Here is a 13,972-nt window from a genome sequence, read left to right as displayed (position 1 = left end):
ATCTCAGCAGGAAAAAGGGAACATAGGAGCAACAATAGTTGGACAGACACTGCTATGGACTGAATATTTGTAAACCTCTCCCCCTCATTCACCTGTTAAATTCTAACCCCCAAAGGGATGGGATTTGGAGGTGGGGCCCTGGGAAGTGATTAGCCCATGAGGGGGGAGCCCTCATGAATGAGATTACCTCCCTTATAAAAGAGGCCCCAGACGGCTGCCTCATCCTCTTGTGCCGTGTGAGAAGATGGCTAGTTGATACAACTAGACAAGAAATCAGTCCATGTGAAGAAGAGCTTTATTACTATTATTTATTACTCAGCCGTACAAAGGAACGAAATTGGGTCATTTGTAGAGATGTGGATGGATCTAGAGACTGTCATACAGAGTGAAGGAAGTCAGAAAGAGAGAAACAAATATCGTGTATTAATGCACATATGTGGAACCTAGATAAGTGGTACAGATGAACCGCTTTGCAGGGCAGAAATAGAGACACAGACGTAGAGCACAAACATATGGGCACCAAGGTGAGAAAATGGTGGGGGCGGGGGGTGGTGGTGTGATGAATTGGGAGATTGGGATTGACATATGTACCCTAATATGTATAAAAGGGATAACAAATAACCTGTTGTATAAAAAAATTAAATTAAATTAAAAAAGAGAAAGAAAAAAGAATAACTTGATGACATTATGAATCACAGTAGACACCCACCTGTAAAGACAGATTGACCAATGTGCCCCCATGGGCTCTGCATCGCCAAGTTTGCTCCCCAAACTCCGCAGCCTCGCAGGAGGCCTTCCTATTGGTGGAAGGCCAATGGGCGTGTCTTTTGCTTCCGGAGGCGCCAAGCCTTGGGACCTCAGGCCCTCAGTGCGCATGGCTACTGCTGCTTCCATAGCAGAGCGCCTCCTCACGTGCTCTTCTGATCCAACCAGTTTCTCTGTAAAGAGACGTCTAGAACTTTCTCCCTCATCTTCCTGGGGCTTCCGGGAGCACCCGGAAGCCCACGTGGCGTTCGCACAGAGTGCCTGGGACAGTCGGCGGCACCGTTCCTGGCTGCTCTGCTGAGACGAGCTCTTCAGCCCGTCGTGAGCGGGACTCCGGAGCCAGCCACAGAGTCAGAGCGAGTCAGGAGACAGGCGGGGGCTTTGCCGGGGGCTGGACTCCGCAGGTACCGGGGGCCCCGGGAAGGAGTGGAGGTCGGGGGAGGGCTACGGGCTGCTCGGTTGGGAGTGGGGGAGCGGCGGCGGAGGGTAGCGGGCTGAAGGGGGGCTGAGGGAAGGGTCCCCCAGTGAGCGGGTCAGAGGGGAGGACCGCTGGCTTCCGGGGTGGCTGGTGGGGGGCGTTCTGGAGTCGGGGTGCAGAGGGTGGGGCTAATGGCTAAGCGTGGGGGGGGGCCTGAGCGGAGGGCTTCCTGCTGGTCGGGTGGGGCCGGCTTTGGGGGCCAGAGGAGAGGACGACTGGCTGCGGGGGTGGGGAGGACGGGACGGGCGGGGAGGGCTAACGGCTGCTGCGTGTGGCGGGAGGAAGGGGGAGCTACTCCTGGCTGAGGCGGGGGTCGATGGGGAGGACTCCCGGGCGCGGGTGCGGTAGGCGTTAGGGGAGCTCCCGCCGGGGCGGGGCGTGGGGTGGGGGGGGAGGACGCTCGTGGCAGTTAGGGGGCTCCGGCTCCCGGGTGGGCGGGGGCAAGACGGGTGGGCTCTGCGTCTGGGGTACGAGAAGCGAGAGCCCCTGGCGCTGAGTGTGCTCGGGGGAGGACAAAACAGTATTTCCTCAGGCAAGTCTGAAAGTTCCAGACCTGGTTAGCCTCCAAAAGATTTCACTTTGAGCATGTTTGTTCACTTTGCAAATTAAGTATTGAGGTTCTATGGCCACAGGTATTTGGGCCCTTGAAGCTAATAGGTAGCCAGCCCAGACAGCTTCTAGGCCCTGGACAGGCTAGTCAAAGAACTAAAATCTTAAACGCACCAACACCATTAGCTGTCCATTCTGTGCAGTGACAGCTTTAGTGCCCTATCCCTGCATGGGTTGCAATGTCAAATCAGGGAGTCTCCTACAGGTTGTTGCAAATGTCAATGCTCACTCCAGAAGCCTTCTGGGTGCAGTGTCTTTGTTGCCACTAACCACAGACTAGGGACGTATCTAACTAACCTGGAGAATACTAGAGGCTAATTTGAAAAGAAGTCATGGGAATTCTTGAAATTTAAAACTTCTGTTGCCTGAATTAAGAAAATATTCTGGTTCCCTAGTGGCTCAGTGGTTAATAATCTGCCTCCCAATGCAGGGGACACGGGTTCAATCCCTGGTCCAGGAAGATCCCACATGCTGCGGAGCAACTAAGCTACCGTGTGCCATAACTACTGAGCCTGCACGCCACAACTACTTAAGCCTGCGTACTCTAGGGTCTGCACACCACAACTACTGAGGCCTGCATGCTCTAGGGCCCGCGTGCCATAACTACTGAGCCCGCGTGTTGCTACTACTGAAGCCTGAGCGCCTAGAGCCCGCGCTCCACAACAAGAGAAGCCACTGCAAGGAGAAGCCCGCGCACCGCAAGGAAGAGTAGCCCCCGCTAGTGGCAACTAGAGGAAGTGCAGCGCAGCAATGAAGACCCAATGCAGCCAAAAATAAATAAAATAAAATAAAATATTCCAATAGAAGGAATGATACCATTGATGACTAAATTAGATAGCTGAAAGTTAACACTGAGTAACTCTCCCAGGAAGACAAAGAAGTGGAAACCGTGAGGAAAAGAGCACTAACAGGATTTCCCAAAAGAGAAACAAAGGAAAAAGGAATACAACTTCTTCCCTTGGGATGTGGAGAGCTCCCTGTACTGCGTGTCTCCGCTCCTCCCGCCCCCACGCCTCTCCAGCTGCAGTGCTCCATCGGATCTTGCCTTCCTCCTTGAGTGTTCTCAATGGGAAAAAACTGTTCCAGAGCGTTATAACCTGGCTGAATCCATCGCCGCCCAGAGCAGCTCCCCAGAGCTGCCTCGGCCAGCCCACGTTAACTCTGGTTGGGACATCCGGACTGCTTGTGATCCGCCCCCATTTGGACGGTATGTGTACCGCACACACGTGTTCCCTGCAGGAATCGAGGAGAAACACCTTCTGTTCCCCAGCATACTGTGGGGAAAGCACTTCCTGAGCCGTTCAGGCTTGTGAGGGGCTGCAGCAGGCTTAGCAGCATCCCCATCACTTCTCAGAGCCTTCCCCCCTCGGCCAGTCAAGAGGCCGCGCTGTCTGGACCACTGCCCTCTGCTGGTGGGAGGTTCTAGTGCGGTCACAGACTTGGAATCTAGCCCCCTGTCTCTGTGAGCCTGACAGTTAAAGCTTCTCTCCTCCAGGCTTTTAAGGGTATTTGAAACAGTAAAGACAGTCCGATATACAGGTAATTTTCCTTAAATGCTTAGGAGTGTTTGATTAGTTTTGTAGCCAGTGTTTAAAGGTTTGGGGAAAGTTACTTTGTCAAATCCAGAACTAACAAGGGAATATTCATTCAGAGGAATCTTGGCCATTTGTCTTTCTAAAGTTATTATTATTATCTGGTTGCTTTAAAGTTCATAAGATTGATTTAAAGGGCATTAAACAGAGTACAAATAGCAGTGACTATTTCTATGTCTTCCCCCTTTCCCCTGAACCTTACATACAACCATAGGCGGCCTCTGACGTGGTCTAGGGCATCCTGATCTCCAGTCAGTCTCTGTCTCCATTTTCCCAGCATCCTGCCATGCATAGCCATCCCATGTCCCCTAGATTTCTTGTGCACCACGGTGATGGCAGATTCATTACAGCTTTAAGATTCTGCCAAAGTGCCACTAATTAATTAAGAATTTATTAATATGGTCCCTTGAATCATTGGCCTCTGACCAAGCCTCTCCCCTAGAGTGCTCGCTTAAAGAATGAGGACCCTGTAACTCTACTCACTGCTGCCTGCGTTTGTCTACCTCACAAACCACTCACAGGGGCGTAAACATTGATCCAAGTCCTCAGATTCCCCTTTAATTTCTCTGTCCATTCCTCAGTCACAGGGAGATCTCCAAGGTCAAAATCTTTATGCATTGTTCCTACCGCTGGAGCCTGGGCATCCAAGCATGTTGGCAGTTGCCTCTCCAAAGCTCCTGCCTCCTCTGTGACCATCTGACATTTAGCACTGGCACACTAGGTGTGTATGGAAGTTGTGGCTGACACTCAAACAGTTAGACTTGGTCCCGTATGAGTTTTCTATGGCTGCTCTAACAAATTACCACAAACTGGGTGGTATAAAACAACAGAAATTTATTCTATCACAGTTCTCGAGGCCAGAAATTCAAAATTATTATCACTGAGCTGAATCCAAGGTTGACAGGGCTGAGCTACCTCTGGAGGCTCTAGAGTAGAATTCTTCTTTGCCTCTTCCAGCTTCTGTTGGCTGCCAGCATTCCTTGGCTTGTGTCTGCATCACTTCAAGGTCAGCATCTTCCAATCTCTTTGTGCTGCTTCACATCACCTTCTCCTCTTCTGTATGTGTGTGTGTGTGTGTGTGTGAGAGAGAGAGACAGAGAGAGACAGAGAGAGACAGAGAGAGAGACAGAGAGAGACAGAGAGAGAGAGAGAGATCTCCTCTGCTTCTGTCTTATAAGGACAGTTGTGATTGGATTTAAGGCCCATCCTGATAACCCAGGATAAACTCCCCATCTCAAAATGCTCCCTTCCCCTGATATCTTCTGTTGGAAACTTCCTGCAGATAATTGTGTAAAAAATCCACACAGTAAAACAAAGTCTTGGCTTTCTGGTTGAAAAATTATTCTTGACCTTTATATACCCATCCCCCAACCTGGGAGCTAATAGCTCCTGGCCCCAAATTTGAAAGGAAAGGGTGATGCTTACAGCCGTCAGCCACTGACAGTCCTCCATAGGAATAGTCTTAAACTTTTCATATGCTTCATAGTGTCACACTTGCAAGACAAACAACCTTCTCTCTTATTAATATAGACTTTGTCTCATGACATAATCTCAATGTCATAACATGCCATTCTTGACATAAGTTATGCAGGGGTAAAGATGGGGAAGAATAGAGCACAGGAAGGGGATGCAGGGTCACACTCTGTCATCTTCAGCTCCGTGTGTAATATTGTGTCCAAAGTTTGCATGTGTACACACCAAACGATAACAGCGTTTACCTTTGAGGAAGAGAGCGAGGTTCAGGAAGGGGGTCAAAGATGGACTTTTGCTTTTCACTCAATTGTATCACCTAATATTGTAAGCGCTGAATAAATGTTTTGTTTGTCTAAGTAAAAAAATAAAAGATAAATATATGTGACTTACCAATCAAGAAGGAAAACAAGACACAAACAATACTTATAGAATGATCCCATGTAAATAAAATAAACCAAATTTTATATATATATATATATGTATGAATGTTAAAGGAATAGGCAGCGCTCCGGAAGGATGTTCACTGAGAGGTTGACAGTGTTCATCTCTGTGGAGGTAAAGGGGACAGAGGTGGGAGTGTGACTCTCAGTGTTTCTTCTCTATACTTCCCACTGTTTGAATTCTTTACAATGAAAATACAGTCAGGTAGTATGGTGGGTGATTTTATGTGTCAACTTGGCTGGGCTGTACTGCCCAGTTGCTTGGTTACACATGTCTCTAGATGTTGCTGTGAAGGTATTTTTAGATGTGATTGACATTTGAATCAGTGACTATAAATAAAGCTGATTATTTTCCATAATCTGAGTGCACTGCATCCGAAGAGTTGAAGGTCTTAAGAGAAAAGACTGAAGTCCCTCAAAGAGCAAGAAATTCTGCCTGCAGACTGCGTTCGGACTCAAGCTGTAACATTAACTCTTCCCTGGGTCTCCAGTCTACCTGCCTGCCCTGAAGAAGTCAGGTATCTATATATCTAAACTGTTTCAAACACGTACATTAGAGCTGAAAAGGCCTGGCTTGGAATTCCAGCTTCACCACTTCTAACTGTGTCCTTAACCAATTAAATTCAGCTTTATAGATTTCTACTTACTCATTTGTATAAACAAGGGAAATAATCATTTGCATTACTATGAAAATCAAACGATACTGTGCCTGGTACATTGAGCATTATCACAACTCAGCCAATGCCATTTATTGTGATTAAAAATGTTTTTCATTTTATGCTAAGAAAGCAGTAGGAAGAATTGAAGGGTTTTGAGCATGGAAGTAACATAATATGATTTGTTTTTTAAAAATAATTCTGGCTGCTATATGAGGAATGCATAAGAAGGAGGCAAAGTGGATACAAGATCAGTTTAGGAGGCTATTGGACTAGTATAGGGGATATATGGTCATAACTTGGACTACATGGTGGTAGAAGAGATGAGAACAGGTGGTAAAATTTGAGAACCATTGAAGGTGTCATGATTTTATTGATTTGACTTCTGCTTATGGGTACGACAGGGTAGTTTTTGGCAGACAAACGCTCCTATAGAGAACAACAGGAAAATCCCATTAAAACATGACATGTGTCCCCACCACAAAAAATAAATGATAATTATGTGATGTGACAGACATGTTAGCTAACCCTAAGGTGGTAACACATTGCAACATGTAAGTGTATGAAGTCAACACATTGTACGCCTTAAACTTACACAGTTATACATCAATTATATCTCATTTTAAATGAATTTTTAAAAATAACAATAATGTAGAATAGTTGCATGAGGGTGGACCGGGACTGAATATAAGTGAGGAGGGTCGGGGGCTCTGTCCTAAAGCTTACCTTCATGGTGGGTTTGTTACCGAGCCCAAGCCCGTACTATTTGGCACATGACAGGCCAATAAATGGAGACACAAGGCGCTGAGGCAAGGAACAGCGACTTTATTCAGAAGGCCAGCAGACTGAGAAGATCGCAGATTCATATCCCAAAGAACCATTTTACCCAGGTTAGAATTCAGGCTCCTTTTATACTAAAAGGGGAGGGGGTGTGGCTGGCTGTTGCAGACCTCTCGGTGCTGGCCAGACCTCAGAGAGGACGTGATAGTCCCTTGTTCTCGCAGGTGTCCAGGTAGGTCAGGTCACGAAGTTCCTGTAAACCTTCAATAAGACAAATTTTATTTTCTGTTCTATAAGTTTTTATGTCTATATGAATGAAAGTGTTATGGCTTTAAAGGTTAAGCCTGGGAGGCAGAGCCTTGAGAAAAGACTATTGTATATTTCAGGCTATAGGCAATGTTCTTTTACTGATTGAAGAGACAAAGGTTCAGAGCCAGCATGACTAAGCACAGAGATTAGAGCTAAAGGAATAGATCGAATATGGAGTTAGGTTTGTTCTTCTCTGTTATAGATTCATGGGCGTTTGGTTTTCTACTATTCCTTGGACTGTTAATGTACACAATACATTATCTTTCTTTTGTATATATGCAATATTTAATAATAATAACATTCTAAATAGCAAAAACAATTTTTAAAAATATGACGAAAAAGATCAGTTTGAACCACTGGAGACCTCCTGAAGTGATCAGAACTTAAAGGGCCACCGTGCAGGAGAAGGAGAACCATGGGAAGGTGCACTGGTATTTTGCAGCTGCTTCTCCTCTGGGGACATTTGCCAATTCTAGGGCAGTGAAGGAGGCTGAGAATTCAGGCTTCATCCAGGTAGATGGATATATCTGGGGACCAAAAAACCAGCACAGTTTTCAGTGGTCTCACGGGCCTGGAGACACAAAATTGGAGATTTAAGGAGCCAAGATTGCAATGACGAAGAAGAGATAGAGGACTGAGTCAGAAGCTAAGGAGCTAAGCAGAAAGCCTTTCTAAGACAGAGAAGAGTTTTGTCTCATGTTAAGAAAAAGAAATAAAAGGTATTCATTATTAGAAAAGAAAACTGCTGTTATCTGAAGACAACATTTTCTGCGTAGAAAAATCTCATAGAATCTACCAAGAAAAAGCTGCTAGAAGTAATAAGTGAGTTTAGCAAGGTTGCAGGATACAGGAGGGAGGGACTTCAAAAGGGTATGAGAAGGGCTTCCCGGGTGGCACAGTGGTTGAGAGTCCGCCTGCCGATGCAGGGGACACGGGTTCGTGCCCGGGTCCGGGAAGATCCCACATACTGCGGAGCGGCTGGGCCCGTGAGCCATGGCCGCTGAGCCTGCGCGTCCGGAGCCTGTGCTCCGCAACGGGAGAGGCGGCGGCGGTGAGGGGCCCACATACCGCAAGAAAGAAAAAAAAAACGGTATGAGAAAGCTTTATCAAACTGTACACTTTAAATATGTGCATTTTAATTATACCTGAGTAAAGTCATTTAAATAAAGATTAAGTGAAAAAGGAGATGGCTGACAGGTAGAGACAGAGAAAGGCAATGCCTGAAGGCCCTGAAGAGGTCGGAAAATGACCACAGCGGGGATGCTTGAATCACTGATTATCAAGGTGGGGGCAGTTACAGGAGATGACAAAGCCTGGAAAGTGACAGCAGAAGTGGGTGGCTGAGGTAGAGGTCACTTTTGTGCCCACTGCATACTCTGTTCTTTTTGCCTGAGCACAACCTCCCTCACTCTTTGCCTGGCCAACTCCTACTCATCCTTCAGGTCTCAGCATCCATGTCCCTTCACCAAGGGCACCTCAAGTGGCGCTCCTGCCTCCATCTAACTTAAGTTCCTAACAGACTCTTGTAGCAGTCTCGTAGTACTTGCCTTTCTCAAGCACTTAACATAATGATTACATATGTATTTGTGCAATTCCTCCCGCAGTTCAAAGCTCCATGATGACAGGAACCATGAGTGGTTTCGCTGTCCATTGCACCTCTAGCACCTGGGGCAATGCATGGCAGAACATAGCTATATACATACTTATTGAATACATATTTATTAAATACATAACAGGATGTTAAATGGAATGTTGCCCATCTCCTCAGGGTTTTAGCCCAAACCTGAGGACAGGAGGTGCCAAGTCCCTGCACGGTCTCTGTTCTCAACAGAAATACATCGAAATGCTTGTTATATAAATCAGCCTCAGATGGCCTCTGTGTATTGGCCCCTCACTTTTCTATTTCTTCATTGCGGGCTGAGATTCATTAGCTCAAAATCCCACTGGTGCCAAACTCCAGTTTTTACACATTAAATTATTTTTAAAATAGCCCAAGCCAGCAGATTATTAGTCAATTAGGGCCTGCCTGCCTTGCAATTCCCAGGACACCTTACCCCACATCCGCTGGTCATTGATAAGACGCCAAGCCACTGCTGCCCTTCAGAATTCTCTGGCCTGGAGACCCCCTGCCGTGCTGCTGGGTGCCGTAACAGTTACCTTACCCTCCTCTCCTTCTGGGTGGCGCTTCCTTAGCCCACCCATAAGCCTCTGGATGGTCTCACGCTACGGAGCACACGCAACCCAATAAAGCTTGTTGCGTGCGAGCAGCTCCCAAATCCCTCAAACAAACCCCCTACAGCGCTGAATTTCCTAAAATACGGCAAAGCCACTCCCACAAGCACCACCCCATCAATGCTAGTTAAGAGAAGATAAAATATTTCGAAGGTAATTTTTAAAGGAAATTTTTAGGAGGAAAGAGTGTTTTGGCTTTTCTCCTACCTTCACCATGAAAGAAGAGGAGTACTCTCTAGCCTCAAATGAAATGTGTCAGTTCAGGTCCGCCAGGAAGCCAATATGGAGTTAGAAAGTGCAAAAGATTTATTGAGAAAGATAAAGGGGGGTAGGCAGGAAGAGCCTTCAGACCACAGTGAATGTAAGACACCTGTGGAAGGAGGGAGATGGAAGAAGGGCTGGAAGGGAGCGCCTTAGACGATGGTGCAGCTTTGAGAAAGTCTTGGCCAGCCCACTGGGAGCTCTGGTGCAAAGACGGCCCATTGAGGAGTCCCACATTGAGCAGAAATAATTCTAGTAGCCCTGCTGTGCTAAGTCGTAGACTGGGTGCTGCCTGGGAATAGCATGACCTCTGTGCAAATGCTGCAGTGGATCCTGAAAGCATTGCATCTGGGTGCTGTCAGCTGACTGCACTCCTGTCTTAAAGTGACATCTAAGTGGTGAACTTCCATAGCTGCCCCGGTCCACCCCTTGTGCCACACAGATCCACTATTCCATAGACATATGTTCAGGGAGCAGTTTCTCTGTGGTTCCCATGTGCCTGTCTTCTTGAGTGTCCACTTAGAAGAGAGAAATTGGTGGGACACAGTACAACGCCATTGATGCAGTTGGTCTTGCAGCTGTGACAGCTACTCATTACCTCCCTCCTCCACTGCCCCTTCTAGGTCTCCCTCACCCTCTGCTATCACCTCCGCAGTCTTGGCCACTTTCCTTCATCCCTGAGGTCTGAGTCCCTGGTATCCATACCCTTCTCAGGGCAGAATCGCTGCACTTGGCCATTCACAGGCACAACTGGGCAAATGAGCACCAAGAGTCACCTAAGCACATCATCTGTGTTCCGCACATACTCCAGCTGTAAGAGCAGTTCTCCCTCTTCCTTGGTAAGTGTTGGTTACTGCTGAAATGGCGACTCTTCCTGCCTGCTGGTCTCTGGACACAGGGGACAAAAAAATGCCGGGCAGCAGTCATATCTATAAGCACCACAGGACTCTGGCTGTGTCTCCTGGTGAGAGTGCACTGTCTTTAGGGACCAGAATATCCTCTCCTGCAAAGTCCAGAGCTAAGGAGATGTGACACACAATGTCCACCTGAGTAGGTCACTAGGGAAGATGGAAAGGGGGGCCACTCTGGCTTCCACCCCTCGGATCCCAGTCCCACGTATTCTTCCTATTGGGGACACAGTGCCGCATGGAGGTCTCAGATGCAGTGCATATACTGCGTTCTGGAGGACGGCACCCCATCACTGCAGGGGATCGCCTCTAAGCATGGGCTTCAGCTGCACCTTCAGCAGGACACTGTGGCATGCTACAAAGCTAGCAGCTTCTGTATGTGTGATACCAGAGGATCCATGCTCATGCGCCCACCCAGACACTTCCTCCAGTCTGAAGTATATCCCCTGACAGTATACCATCTTGCATGGGATGCCAGGCCTGCATTTTCGGTCCCAGCGGCAACAGGGCTGGCCAGCAGTGCCCACCCTCCAGCTCTCTGTGCCTCCACTCTGTTTCCCACTCACTGAGCTGCCCGTTCTGCCACCACAACGAAACAGGCCCTCTCCTTTGCCAAGGACTTCCTGGCCAGAGGCATTGCCGCCACCATCTCCAAGGTGGCTGTGGCCCCGATGGAGTGGGCAAAACTGCTGTGCGGGTACAATACACCAGCAAGCAGATCACAGCCGACGAGCAGGACAAGGGCATCTTGGACTGCACCGTGCGCAGCCCCAAGGAGCAGGGTGTGCTGTCCTTCTGGACGGACAGCCTGCGTCATACGCTACTTCCCACTCAAGTCCTCAACTCCGCCTTCAAGGATAAGTACAAGCAGATCTTCCTGGGGGCCTTGGACAAGCACACGCAGTTCTGGAAGTATTTTGCTGGCAATCTGGCCTCTGGTGGGGTGGCCAGAGCCACCTCCCTCTTGCTTCGTCTACCCCCTGGATTTCACCAGAACCCACCTGGCGGCTGACTTCGGGAAATCTGACATCGAGTTCAAAGGACTAGGAGACTGGTGAAGATCACCAGGTCTGATGGCATCCGGGGCCTATGCCAGGGCTTCAGCCTCTCCGTGCGGAGCATCGTCATCTACCAGCCCACCTACTCCGGCAAAGTCATGCTCCTTGACTCCAAGAACGTGACAGTGGTGGCCAGCACGGTCTCCTGCCCCTTCAACACCAAGTGGCGGCAGATGATGATGCAGTCAGGGCACAAAGGAGCCAACATCACGTACAGGGGGCCTCTTCAAAGACGAAAGGGGCAAAGCCTTCTTCAAGGGCGCCTGTCCAACGTCCTCTGCCTCATGGGTGGTGCCTTCATGCTGGTCCCGTACGATGACCTGAAGGAGGTCATCTAGGCCCCACCCCGCTGGACACACAGACCCAAGAGAACCACATAGAATACTTAACTTTTATGGACCATTGACCTTCGAGAAATTTCACCATGTTTGTGGAGAGCTGGAGGTGGCTCTGGCGAAAGGCTCATTGTGAGCACGACCATTGGCACCCTGTGTCCATGTATTGATTAGGGAGGGAGTGGAATCGTGATGTCTTCATGGGTCCACAGGTGAGGCCGCTCCTACCAGACCTAGACTTCAGGTGGTCATAGGAGCAACTTCTATTTAAGTATTTATCTTAAAAAACCACGTCTCCTATTTGTACTTAAGCGTTATTAGCTTTGGCACGACCACATATTTGCAGTTATGTTCAATGTTGGGCATTCTGCTGCAAAACGATAAAACCAGGACAGAGACAAAAGAAAAACAGAAAACACCCTTTGTCCCTCCACCCTAACCCACGTAGGGGTTTAGATCTTCCCTCCCCCTTGTCTTTCAGGGACATCCCTAGGTGTGGCTAGAGTGTAACTGCCATCCATTTTCAACTTGTATCCAAAGACCAAGCAAATCCGTCCAAAAGCCAAGCTTAGACCTTTTCCTCCTCCTTCATCTGGCTGTATGGGATCATGTGGCCATAGTGTGAGCTGAGGGAGGAGCTCTGGTATGACTGTGATGCGTAACATGAGGGCCTGTGCTACTGCTCACAAACCTTACTCACACCTCTGTCCCTGCCCAGCCTGCATTCCAGATGCACCACTGCCATCCTACAGTGAGTTGCCATCTGATTTTGACTTGGCAGGACCCAGCTCATGATGAGAAGTTCCAGACACAGAGTCAGTTGGTGTCCCATAGTCAAGCATCTGTCTCTACCAGGGCCCAGAAACACACCAGAGGCTATTTCTAGAAAGACATAGAATCTCTGATGCTGATGGCATGACCCTCCTCCAGAACCCCAGGGGACTGAGTGGCAATTCTCTTACAGGGGCTGGCCTTGAACTTGACACTGCATCCTTGCCCATTACTGATACCTCTGACACCACGGGGTCTGTCGTATAAGATGGTCCACGCGGCTACTTGCACCACAGCCTGGACCTGCTGCAGGTTCCTCTCCCGCACCCCACCTCTGCCGCAGGCGCCTCTCCTGCACCCCAGCTCTGCTGAAGCTTCCTCTCCTGCAGCCCAGCTCTCAGCCTTCTGTGTCACCTGATATATGGACCGCAGCAATGATCCTGGGGCCTGCCAGGTGTGCTCCTTTCTTCCTTGTGCTGGAGGATCCAAGACGCAATGATTTGTCTTGTGCTTTGGAGGGGGCATCCTGGCATGCCTCGGATTACTGGACTCCTAAACACTTCACTGAAATGGCAGGTCCCCGAATCTTCATGGGTTTATCTCCCATGCTCTCGAGAGGCCATGTGTCTTAGAGAGGCCTCTTACTCTTCCTGTCCAATCAGTATGATGGTGTCAGTGTAACTGATCTGACTGATGTTCTATGGGCTGCCTAGATGATCCACATCTCTTTGTACTATGTTATAAGAGAGTACAGATATGACATAGGGCAGGAGAGTTAACATGGTAGTGGACCAAATTGTAAATAAAGATGTCCACATAATTGTGAACTGCTTCTTATCCTCTTTCTTTGATTGGTTGGAATAGAAAGGAATGCACTCATCAAATCAATGGCCACGTAACATGGACCTAAGGCCTTATTCATCTGCTTGAGCGATTCCACCACGTCCAGCACACAGCATCCACAACTGGAATTGATAGTTGGTGAAGCCTGGGGTATACAGTCACTCTATGGAATTCATCCAATTGCTGCAGTGAACAGACTGGCAAAGTAAATGGAGATATGATGGGGACCACCACCCCTACATCTTTCAGAGCAGCTCTAATCTCTGCCATGCTTCCTGTGATATTGTCTGTAATTGACTCTCTTGGTTGTGTGGGGGGGGTGGGGGGGCAGTTCCATAGACTTGCACATAATTTCCACCAACGTAACCTGACAGACAGACAGACCCCCACCCAAAATTTGCTTTGGATGTGGAGACCAATGACACCACACACACACACACACACACACACACACACACACAC

The 13,972-nt window shown here is 48.4% G+C and overlaps 1 pseudogene; it reads left to right on the top strand.

Annotated features, from left to right (window-relative positions):
- The first annotated feature begins 10,456 nt into the window (after nt 1-10,456).
- LOC101281789 (ADP/ATP translocase 3-like) lies at nt 10,457-12,218 on the top strand (annotated as a pseudogene).
- The last annotated feature ends 1,754 nt before the right edge of the window (nt 12,219-13,972 follow it).

The sequence above is a fragment of the Orcinus orca genome, chromosome X, assembly GCF_937001465.1.
Source record: "Orcinus orca chromosome X, mOrcOrc1.1, whole genome shotgun sequence".
Taxonomy (NCBI): Eukaryota; Metazoa; Chordata; class Mammalia; order Artiodactyla; family Delphinidae; genus Orcinus; species Orcinus orca.
Note: the sequence above shows the minus strand (reverse complement) of the source record. Positions and strands in the feature narration are given on the sequence as shown.